Source organism: Rhagoletis pomonella, unplaced genomic scaffold, assembly GCF_013731165.1.
Source record: "Rhagoletis pomonella isolate Grant_MI unplaced genomic scaffold, Rhpom_1.0 Rhpom_scaffold_00006, whole genome shotgun sequence".
Lineage (NCBI taxonomy): Eukaryota > Metazoa > Arthropoda > Insecta > Diptera > Tephritidae > Rhagoletis > Rhagoletis pomonella.
The window spans coordinates 35,437,470-35,449,932 of NW_023458560.1; the positions used below are offsets into that span (position 1 = coordinate 35,437,470).

Below are 12,463 nucleotides of genomic sequence, written 5' to 3' on the forward strand. Positions count from 1 at the left end.
TGCCTATTTCTCGTTGTCCGCTTTGTGTTGCCGCAGTATTCGCCACACTGCCCTCCACCTAAGTCTGATCGTCCCGATCAGACACACTTGCGGTTCCAAACGCTGCAAGCCTTTCCAAGTGGACCACCTTCATCTTGTTTCTTGGTCTCCCAACGGTCTGGATCCGATACACTACGTCATTTAGCCGTTTTACGACCTTATACGGACCTTCCCAGTTGCATTGTAGTTTTGGGGACAAACCTTTCTTTCGTTGTGGATTATACAGCAACACCAAATCTCCTTCCTGGAAACCCTCGGAATTCATCGCCTTATCATACCTGGCTTTCATCTTGTCACTCATAATTTGTGTGCGCTGTCTCACAAGAGCATGTATCTCTCTCAGCTCCTCTTCCAGGATGTTTGACGTCTCTTTTCCAATCCTTCTAGCATCACCAGTCACCCCAAACTTCAGATCACTAGGCAAACGGAGCTCACTGCCGAATATTACCCTTGCAGGAGTTTTACCCGTTGTTTCATGCACTGCTGACCGGTATCCCATCAGGAACAAGGGTATGCGGACATCCCAATCTTTTTGATTCTTGTCCACGACCTTCCGCAAATGCTCTTCCAGGGTTCGGTTGAACCGTTCCACCATGCCGTCTGATTGGGGATGAAGAGCCGTCGTTCGAGTTTTCCGGATACCCAGTATCTGGCACATCTCTTGGAACACTTCCGACTCAAAATTTCTTCCCTGGTCAGAGTGCAGCTCTATAGGTACACCGTATCTCGCTACCCAATTGTAGGTGAATACCTCCGCTACTGTTTTAGCTTCCTGGTTTGGAATCGGGTATACCTCCGGCCATTTGCTAAAGTAGTCCATAACCACAAGGACGTATTTGTTTCCCTGTGCGCTCATAGGAAATGGACCGGCTACATCCATGGCAATCCGCTCGAAAGGTGCACCTGAGTTATATTGCTTCATCTGGCCATGACTTCTGGATTTCGGCCCCTTAGCTGCAATACACTCCGCGCAGTTAGCAATCCACTCTGCGACCGATTGCCGACAACCAACCCAATAGAACCTCTGCTTAACCTTTTCCAGGGTCTTCGTGATTCCCAGGTGCCCTCCACTAGGACCATTGTGGAATTCCTTGAGTACATCCGGAATTCTTACCCTTGGAACTACTATCAGGTTGCGGGAGCACTGGCCATCTTCGCTTTCCCATACCCTATGCAAACAGCCAGATATTAATTTTAAGCTGTTCCATTGTGCCCAGTACGCCTTTGCGATGGGGCTTTCCGCTGCCATTTGCTCCTTAGTTGGCCTCCTGTCCACCTCCAGTCCATGCATCAAAAGCTCCAGATCTGGATCTTCCTGCTGACACTTTCGTAGCTGTTCTTCCTTCCACTCTTCCGCTGGTGTTATTGTCGTTAGACGGACGTCTATAATGTCCTCTTTTCCCTCAGCTTTTGAGCAGTGTTTACATTCCAGGCTACATGGGCGGCGGGACATGGCATCAGCATTACCGTGGACACTTCCCTTGCGGTGCTCAATGGCGAAGTCATAACTTTGCAGTCTCTCAATCCACCGAGCTAGCTGTCCTTCTGGATTCTTAAACTGTAGTAGCCACTTCAGCGCTGCATGGTCCGTTCGAACTCGGAAACGTTGCCCATAAAGGTACTTGTGGAAATGTTTGACGCAGTCCACCAACGCAAGTAGTTCTCTCCGAGTTACGCAGTAGTTCCTCTCTGGTTTTCCAATCGACCGGCTATAGTAGGCAACTACCTTCTCCTGCCCATCAATTACCTGCGACAGTACGCCTCCTATGGCATACCCACTAGCATCCGTATCCAAAATAAACGTTGCCCCTGGAACGGGATACGCTAGCATAGGTGCAGTACATAGTCGTTCCTTCAGAGCCTGGAAAGCCTCCTCCTGCTCCTTGTTCCACTCGAAGGCTCTATTTTTCCTAGTGAGCTCGTGGAGGCTATTAGCAACGCTGGCGAAATTCGGAACAAATCGGCGGTAGTAGGTGCATAGCCCAAGAAAACTTCGTAGTTCGTGCAGGTTCCTAGGTCTTGGCCACTCCTTTACTGCTTCTATCTTTTCCTTCGCAGTACAGATGCCCTCCGTTGTCACCTTGTGCCCTAAGTAGTTCACCTCCTTCCTGAACAGTGAGCACTTTTTAGGACTTAGCTTCAGACCAGCGCCAGCTATCCTCTGGAAAACTTCTTCCAAATTGTTCAGGTGTTCCTCAAAGCTTTTACCCAATACGATAATGTCGTCTAGATACACCAAACATGTTTTCCAATGTAGTCCTTTGAGCACATGGTCCATGAGTCGTTCAAAAGTGGCAGGAGCGTTGCATAATCCAAAGGGCATCACCGTGAATTGCCACAGACCGTCTCCAACGCTGAAAGCTGTCTTCTCCTTATCCTCGTCACTTACCTCCACTTGCCAATAACCGCTCTTAAGGTCGAGTGTTGAGAACCACTTTGTTCCAGTCAACGAGTCCAGAGTGTCATCGATCCTGGGAAGAGGATAGCTGTCCTTTTTCGTCACATCGTTTAGTTTCCGGTAGTCTACGCAGAACCGCATTTGACCATCCTTCTTCTTCACAAGTACTACCGGCGAACTCCATGGACTCGCTGATGGTTCAATCACACCACTCTCGCTCATTTCGTTTATTATTTGGCTAACAGTTTCACGTTTGGCAAGTGGAACACTCCGAGGAGCTTGACGGATTGGCCTTGCATCGCCAGTATCGATGCGATGTTTCACAACGTTAGTCCTGCCTGGTTTGTCGCCATTCTTGTCGAATATGTTGCAGTATCTTCGGAGAAGTTCCTTAGCCTTGTGCTGGTATTTTTCTTCCAACCCTTCCGTCCATGCATTAATGTCTTCCGCAATGTCATTCTCGCCAATGGAATCGCTTTCAGGTAACTTTTCGCAGTTGAAGATTGCCTCTACCTCTCGACATTGCCCCAGTACAGTTCCTCTTCGGAGTTTGACTGGTGATTTGAACTCATTGAGCACTCGAACTGGGATGCGTCCATCCTTTTGCGTCTTAGCCAGGGTTTTACCAATAAGTACGTCCGGTGTAGAATTTTGTGTTGCTTCAACAACCCACAATTTGTTTGTCCCACAATCTCCATCAATCTTTGCCCACACAACTGCTTCTGACTTCGGTGGAATCTGCTCGCTTTTCTCTAGGATCACTCGCTTGCTGCTGTACGGACCATCATACCCAAACCTAAGGGGCACTTCCATGTTGTTATACGTCATAGCCCTGTTCTTCATGTTGATCTGCATACCTTGATCAAGCAAGAAGTCTAATCCAAGGATGACTTCATCCGTAATCGCTGCGACTATGAACTTGTGTAACACCGTCACATTCCCTATTGCGACTTTGCATGTTACCTCTCCTACAACTTGGGTGTCCTCACCAGTTGCTGTCCTCAACCTTGCTCCAGGTAATGGCCTTACCTCTTTAGTGACCAAATCAGATCGAATGATGGAATGTGATGCGCCCGTATCCACAGTTAGTACTCGCTCATGTCCGTCCACATATCCACCAACAGTAACGTTGCTCGCCTTTCTGCCAATTCGCGAGACGGAGATTATGGGGCATTCAATTGCGGGAGCCAGCGCGCGCCCCTTGCTGCTGGCTCGTTTTAGTTTAACGACTGATTGGAGTTGGATTCGTCTCCTTCAGCCCTGCGTTTGCGTCCTGCTGAATTGTTGAGCGCACTGGAACTTGCGCTGCAATCGCGGGCGAAGTGGCCTGGCTTTCCACATTTAAAACATTTGCCAGAGCCATGCTTTTTCTCGCCCAGCAGTTGGATAATCTTCTTCAGCATTTCATTTGTCTCGTCCGGTGTTTCCACTTCCACGCGATGTGCTCTGTAGGCTGGTCTACTTAGGAGCGCCGCCGTTTCACGCGTCTGAGCATACGAGACAGTTTCCGCAAATGTTGGCTTGGGATTCGCGTACGTCTCTCGCTTGGTATACACGTCCCGCATTCCGTTGATGAACCTCTGGATTTTTACTCTTTCGAGGTGCTCACCAGATGCATCTCCAATTGCCAAATGAGCCAACCTTTCGATCTCGGAGGCGAATTCCTGTAGAGTCTCGTTGGATTTCTGGCAGCGATTCTCCAGCTCCATCTGGTAAATCTGCTTCCGGTGCTCGCTACCATAACGTCTTTCCACTGCACCCATTAACGCATCGTAACTGTTCCTTTCACAGTCGGGAATAGTCTGCAAGATTTCTGCCGCAGGTCCTTTCAATGCAACGAATAGTGCAGCGGATTTATCCTCCATGCTCCAATGATTTGCTGCAGCCGTTTTTTCGAACTGGAGCTTAAAGACCTGGAAAGGAATCGTGCCGTCAAAGGATGGGGTTTTTACCTTGGGTGCGCTCGTCGAAGTAGCTGGACGATTCAACTGCAAGTCTCGGAGTCGACCTTCTAACTCGCCCATCTTAGCCTCGACTTTGTCCTGTCTCTCTTCGATTTTTTCCTGTATTTGTACAATCTTTGCATCCTGTGCTTCCAGTTGGGATGACATCTGTGCTGATACCGCTGCTAATATACGTGTCTCCAGCGCTTGTATCTGCGTTGAAACATCTGACGATTGTGTTTGCATCTGAGTTGACAGCTGTGATGACATCTCTGACATGCGTGTATCCTGTGCTTGCATCATCTGTGACATGGCAGCCAATAACGTGTTCATGTCCATAACTGTTGATGACAAAGGAGCCTTTTGCTGTTCTTCAACCTTCCCGGATGTCTGCTGCACATCCTTCGACGAACATGCAGCCTCATCCTTCTGTTCGTCCTTTGCGGATGTATCGTCGGGTTTACCTTGGAAGTCGTATTTGTCCACGTCGATGCCTTCAGCTTCCATAGCCTCTCGCAACCGGGATAACAATTCCACTTTTCTTCCGGAGGTGGCCAAATTACGCTTTTCCAACTCCTGTTTCAGCTCCTCAATCTTTAAGTCCTGAATTTTCGCCATTTTCAGTAGTTTATCCTTCGGGATTTATTTAACAATCCCACTTCTGACACCAATTGTTACGATTATCCTCGAAACCTTGAGGGATTTCCCAAATATACTCGGGCTCGTATCGCTGGATTGTTAAATAAATGCTAACGATGACCGAATTGTAGTACAATTAACTTTATTGTACAACAAACAATTTTACAATACTTGCTAATACAGTAAAAATACTACAATACTTGTTAAGGCAATTACAACGCTTTACTGAACTTGTCACACACAATTAAACTTATAGCTTGCTTATTCGCAATTCGCTTCTCTGCTCACTTTACTTGTAGCTTGCTGACTTGTAACTGACTCCACTCCGCTGTGTCGTGGCTCTTATATACCTGCGCTCACACTTATGGCAACTCTAGAACGTTCTGAAGTTTATCGCTCATTCTCTTTTTCTCGCTGTTCGCAGTGTTCATCCAACTTGACGTTTCTCTTTGTGGAACATTCTACGTCATTCCTCGAACATTCTGCCTATTTCTCGTTGTCCGCTTTGTGTTGCCGCAGTATTCGCCACAATATGTATGTATGTATAGGTTTGTTCGTCGAAAATCCAGCAAGAATTATCCAACATTCAAAATATCAGAGAGTAAGAAACAATTCTCTCAAATTCTCTCTCATGTTGAGAAACTTGCAAATTTCTGCACGAACGCAAATTTGCAGGAATTTGCAAGTTTCGCTGCCAGCTGGCGTCCACGGTTGCATTTCAAACATAAAAAATTTTTATAGAATTTTTAAAATTCTTTCGGATGGCCAAAAACAGGATATACATGTATATTTCTTGTTGTTCTGACTTTCTTTAACATACATTTCAATTTCTTCATCGTACTAGCTGTCGGGTTTCTTAAATCGACTCTGGTTGCAATTGCATTCCGATTGCGAATACCATTTTTCTCAGCCGAATTAAGTTCATATCATTGGTATTAACTAAATTAATTATATCAACAATTATTTACTTCCTTTTTTCATAAAAAAATCGCTCGTGTTTATAAATTTTTAAATTTAACGAACTAATTTATTCAAATTATTGTAAACAAAAATGCAACCATGCGCCACAACCACATGTTTTTCGTGTTTGCAAATTCTTGCTGGCAAAATTTTTGCCAGCAAGAATTTGCAACTTCTCTCCAAGAGAACTGTCACTTTGCTCTCACAATTTTTGAGTGTTGGATAATTTTTTGGTCTGCACGAACGCGATTTGGGCAAAAATCGTGATAATTCGTACAAATTCGTACAAATTTTTTGCTCGACGAACAAACCTTATATCACAAATAGCAACAAGTAGACGATGACGTCGCATTACGAGCATTTCCTTTTTCTTTCAATTTGCTTTCTTTGTGCTCCGCTTTACTTTAGTTAAATGATATTTAGTAGTGATTAGAAGGCAGAGCTGCGCGATTTAGCACCTAAAAAAACGCAATTGAGATAAATTGTGTTCACGTTGATATTTGCAAGTAAATTTAAACGAATACCAAGTAGGTAGACCAATATGTTAGTGTAATCAACACGTGTTGATTTTTCTTTTCTTTTTTTTTGTTAAGATTTAGTTCACTTTCAATTAAGTCACTGAGACGCACAGTTTTCTTTACTTTTTATTAAAAAAAAAACCGTTAAACTGGGTCATTGTCTGCTATTGAGTCGCATTTTAATTAAAATTTTTTGAAGTGTGGATGTACGTATTTCTGTTATTCGAAAAATAGTAAAATTGTAGTAGACCGAAGTTTGTACATTATAGATTTTAAAGAAAATTTATATGGGAGGTCTTCACCGAGGTATTGCTCGAGGCCTAACTTAAAATATAGAAAAAAGAAATGTAGAGCTACCACCTGTTTGAAAATTGCAAAGTAAGTAAATTGGTAAGATAAAGTAAATATTGCAATATGGCTGTCAAAAGAGAGAGGTTTAAGAAAGCTTACAGCTGAAAATATCTTTGTGTTTGAAAATTTTAATTTAATTTAATTGATAAGATAAATGATATATTGCAATAAGGGTATCAAACTAAACAGGTTTAGGAACGTTTACTGCCGAAGATATTTTTGAGGGGACTGCCACCTGTTTGAAAAATTGTATATTGATAAAATAAATCAAATATTACAATCAACTAGAGAAGTTTAAGAAAGTTTGCTGTGAAAAAATGTTTCAGTTAAATCTATAAGATAAGGTGAATATTGAATTAGTACACGTTTGAAGAAAGTGCGCGATATGTAGAATCGAGTTATAAGATTATAAATTTTATTTCCAGGAGAAAGCCGAGCGGGAAATTTTGGCCCTTATTCTAATTACCTTAAACGAGCAATTTTTGTGTATATGTATATGTATCCATAAGTTTCTCGGCAACGGCTCTAACGTAGCAAAATGAAAAATCGTTTAAAAAAGGCTTTCGAAGTTGTATTTCTTCCAATTGTCAAAAAATTTTTATTTGTCACGGGGAAAATACCGTAAAAATTATTTGTATCGTGCCATATATGTAATACTCCTATATTAGGTTCATTCCTTATCTCTTTGGACTAAAATCTGAAAAGTGTCAAAATGCCAGAGCGTAAGCAAAATGCGCTCACTAAAAGAGAATAACAGGAAAAGTAAAGGAACGCAAAAAACCAAATTTTTAGTCCAAAGAATGGCAACAACAAAACTAACGTCAAATAAAAACAGAAATGTATGTACAAAACACATTCACACAAGCACAAACACAATAAACACTTGCTATATCAATTATTTTTTGCCTCCTTCCAATTTCAATTCATTTCTTTTACTTTTTAGATTATTCTCACTTTTATCTTTAATTTCCGTTAATTTAAATTCAGTTGAGTTTGACACTTTTCAGGATTTTGCCAGAAAAAATTCTTCTGACTAAATCTGACTACTTCGGACTGATGAGAGTCACTCTCACTGACTGTTGCTCTCTCATTTTTGCTGTCATTTCCGAGTTAAGGAACGCTTTTTGGACTAAATCTGACTACCTCGGACTTTTTCTGACTATTTCTGGGAGATAAGGAACGCTCCTATTGGCAGTAAGAGCTAGTACCGTCCGAAAACACTACAGTACAGATATATCAATAAACACGTACGAAAGAAAAGGAACACATACGTTTATAAATAAACATGTACACAACACATAAAAAAACGGCACTCAAGTACACAATACATTGACAAAAACTGTACTAGACTGTCTCGCTTTGATTTCGGAATGCTTACACATTGAGAAGTTAGCTTACTGCCAATATAGAAGTATTACATATATGTATCGTGCGAATATCTATAGAAATGATCAGGGTTTGAAAAACTGTTAGCACAGCGACAACAGCCAAGCATTTGCTTTTTTATAAATTGTTGTTGCTTTTCTAGCCGGCAATTACAAGTACCTGATGAAGATCTTGCAGAAGCAATGAGCTTAGCCGACGACGCTTTAAAGGAATTTGAAGAAATGCGACAAGATGCAGAAAAAACTTTCAATTGCTTTTGGAACACGTAGAAGAAGTATGCACCAACCTAGGTACAGAAATCAAAGTACCGCGATACAGCAGTCGCCAAAAGAATCGCTTTAATGTGAAAACCGGAGACGCCGAGGCATACTATCGCATTGCTTTTTACATTCCCTTCCTTGATACATATATTGCTCATTTGAAAAGCCGGTTCCTAAACCATAAATCAGTTTTAAATAATTTTAGTGTTTTGTTTCCAAAGTATGATTTTAACGAAAAAAAAACTGAAGAATTGTTTGTTTTCTATGAAAAAGTAATCCACTGCTCGAAACAAAACTTTCTTCTGGGGGTAAAAATGTGGAAAAAACGAGTTTCACACGAACATTTTCGAAATGCTCTCGAAGCATTACAAGTAGCTAATACAACGTCTTTTGGGAATTTTTTTAAGATCTTACGTATATTGGCACTTTTGCCCGTTTCAATAGCCACACCTGAACGAAGCTTTTCATGCCTGAAAAGAATTAAAACCTACTTGAGAAATACAACATGTCAAGAAAGACTCAACAGTCTAGCATCTATGAATGTTCACAAGATATAAATTTTTCAGTTGACGAAGTTCTAGAAGAATTTTTCAAAAACCATGAAAAATTTGAAAATTCTTCGTTTCATTGATTTATAAGTAAAAAGAAAAATTTAATGTGTTTAAAATTATCAAAATGTTTTAAAATAAAGCGAAAAATTGAATATATGATTTTAAAAATTCGTGTTTGAAACTTTATTAGATACGCATACTTTCTTCTAAATAGCCTTTTTTCTAGACCCATATTAGTGAAATATTATTCTTTAACTTGAGGGGAGGGGGGGTTAACCCGCTTTCGTATTAGCCTTCTTATTTGACCTCGTATCCGTCTTTTTCTTCGACTTTGTATTCGTTTTCCTATTCGACCATTTCTTCATATTCCTCTGCCTGTTGGGTTTCATATTAGTCCCCGTACTCGTAGACATGCCTCGGTTGAGACCCTTCTTTTGATGGTTTGAGGGTATACACCTGAAATATCCGGACCCTTAATGAGGAAGGTACCTCTGGCCGGCTGGAAAATGTCCCCGAGAAGATAATGGCTGCCATCCAAGAAATGCGATGGACGGGACAAGGGAAGGAAAGCCTTGCAACGTCTACTAAAGCTGCCTTGTAAAGAAGCGCAAATTCGGTGTTGGATTTGTGGTGGGAGAGAGATTCCGTCGCCGAGTACTGTCGTTCACCCCGGTGGACGAACGTCTCGTCATAATGCTCATCAGCGAGATTCTTCAACATCTCGTTCAACTGCGCCCATGCCCCGACGGAATAAACGGACGAGGGGCGCTTGGAGCGTACATATGATCGCTGCCCCTATACGATACAAAAATCGTGCTTGACGATTTCAATGCCAAGTTGGGCAAGTTAGGGAACTTTGGCTCCCCTTCCGTTTCCACGACGAAACGTCCGAAAACGGCATTCAACGTCGCTGGGGCCAAAACATGGTAATATGTAAAACCAGGTTCCAGCATAAAAAGATCCATGAAGCTACATGGTTGTCTCCAGATAGAAAAACGAAAAACCTAACCAAATCAAGTTTTTTAAACATTCGTAGACTCCGCGGGCCACACATCAACCGCTATCTTTTTGCAGCCAAAATACACATCCGCTTCTGTGAAGCAAAAAATGAGTGTCCAAGAATGCAAGGAAAGATCAACGTCAAAAAACTGCGCAACAGACGGCCAAATTTATTCGCCACTCGACGTTTACACCTGCTATCTGAGCGCACTCGTCAACAGTCCGGCACACGCGTGTAGTAGAACCACATTCCCCGCTTATTAAGTACCGCCCGCGAAGAATTAGTCGAATTTCAGCGAGCAAGAAAGAGCAACAGGTATGAAGAAGATGTAAAGGAAAAAGGATACCGTCTACAGGGCAACGCTGCGATCGGGTGCAACGCCAGCTATGTGGGACCTTTATAGGGAACTGATGAGGGAAGCGAGGCGTATTTTCTGCAACAAAAGAGAGGCCAAATTACGTGAGTGTGAAGAGCCTTAGATGCTGGCCACAGGGAAAACACCAAAAAATTGTATCAGAAAGTTGGTTACGTAAGGTTTAAAGACCAGGGCGAACTCCTGAAGAAACACCAGGCCGACCTAGTTACCGATGTCCATAGGGTATTTAAATTATGTAGGGAACACTTGTTCACCCTATTGGACAGCAGAAATCTGAAAGTAACGGAGAAGACGCACCCGAGCCCCCAGATGATGACGATGGAGTCGATGTTCCACCGCCACAAAGCTGCTGGAGCTGACGACTTGCCAACTGAGCTATTCAAGTACGGCAGCGAGGAGCTGATAAAGAGCATGCATCAACTCTTATGCAGAATAGCGTCAGATGAACGCATGCTCTACGACTGGAATTTGAGTATGCTCTGCCCAATCCAAAAGAAAGGCGAACCCGCCATTCACGCCAACTACCGCGGGATCAGCCTTCTAAGCATATTTAAGTTACAAGGTCTTATCGCGCGTATTCTGTGAAAGACAGAACAGATTGTGCCTTATCAGGTATACACAATACGCCAAATTGTGGAAAAGACTCGCGAGAATAAGATCGGCACACACAAATCACAGAAAATTACTTAAAATAAATAAAAATTACTTAAAATAAATTATAAGGTGGTCGTATGATGCATCAAATAAAAGAAAATCAAATATACAAATTAGAAGATATATATGTATATGGCCTATATCAATAAGGCATGTTTTGTTAAATCCCATTTTTTGTCATAGGTATATTTTTATTAAGAATCTTTTTTCCACAAATATCATACACAAATTACACAATATGTATATCAAACGAAATGTTTAAAATCCATTTCCAACCCAAAATAATCTGTAGGAGGAGCCAGTTGCAGGAATAACGTAAAGTAAAAAAATTTAAAAATTAGTTATTAATGTGTGGCTAACGAACAAACGATAAAAGTGACGAACAGTAAAGAACAATCGACGAACTATCGATTGCAATACAAAAATTTTAATATTTATACTGCTGAAGTGCTAACGTCGGTTGGGTTTGTTTTTTCTACAACGGAAAAAGTACAGTACGAACGGAAAACTTTTTTTTTCATTTGTACAATGCTGTATCAGTTTTCAGTCATTGTGGGCACCCAGTGATGCTAAGTTCCACGATTTGTGATATTTGTCTTGACTGCTTGGCGGATATTTTGCACTTCGTTTGAGATTTGTTTTGTGATTTGAATTATATTTGTAATTTTTTTTTGGTTTTATTAGTTTTGCTCACAAATCCACAATAAAATTCATACAAATCTGATGGCTCCTTTCAAACACGCAAACGGCAGCGTTGCTGTAGGCGGCTTGACAACAATTGGCGATCCTGCCAATGATTCTGCGACCCAGTAAGCTTTCAGCTATGTACGCGATTTTTGTATGCATGCAACAAATTATCGCAACCAGCAAACTATTGAATCATTGGCGCTACTAAATCGTAGTGCATCACTGCTTAGCACAACTGTGCAGCCACAGCTATTTAATCCTGCACAACTGGAGACCTCCAAACTTTTCATAGACTTGCATGCTGTTATGGGTAATTTGGCTACTGATTCCGATGCACTTTAGGCTTGCGTTGCACTTTTGCAACATCTAAGCCGTAATCTGACAGCACGTCGCGCATTTGTAGAGGATTTTCGTTTTGTACCGCTTCTAGCCTTTGTGCTTAAGCGTTCGCATGGACAGGAGAAGGTACAAAAGCTGCTAACACTTATGCAGGATCTAACTTATGGTATACAAATAAGTTGGGAAGAACCATATTTAATAGTGCTACTAGAGCAACTGGTCAATATCATATATCAAGCGGCAGAGGAAAGTGAGGACGGATTGGCGCAGTTGGCACTATCTGTGCTAATCAATTTATGTTATAAAAATTTCGTTGTAATGTTTCTCTTTTTACGTTCGGTGAATATATCAAATTTTACAAA

General features: G+C 41.7%; 2 protein-coding genes across 2 annotated transcripts in view; one reads left to right on the top strand and one right to left on the bottom strand.

Annotated features, from left to right (window-relative positions):
• LOC118740647 (CD109 antigen) overlaps positions 1 to 12,463 on the top strand; it is a 158,186-nt gene that overhangs the window by 135,261 nt on the left and 10,462 nt on the right.
• Positions 1 to 12,463, bottom strand: part of LOC118740651 (golgin subfamily A member 6-like protein 22) — a gene marked incomplete at its 5' end in the record, with an annotated part of 500,945 nt that overhangs the window by 84,221 nt on the left and 404,261 nt on the right.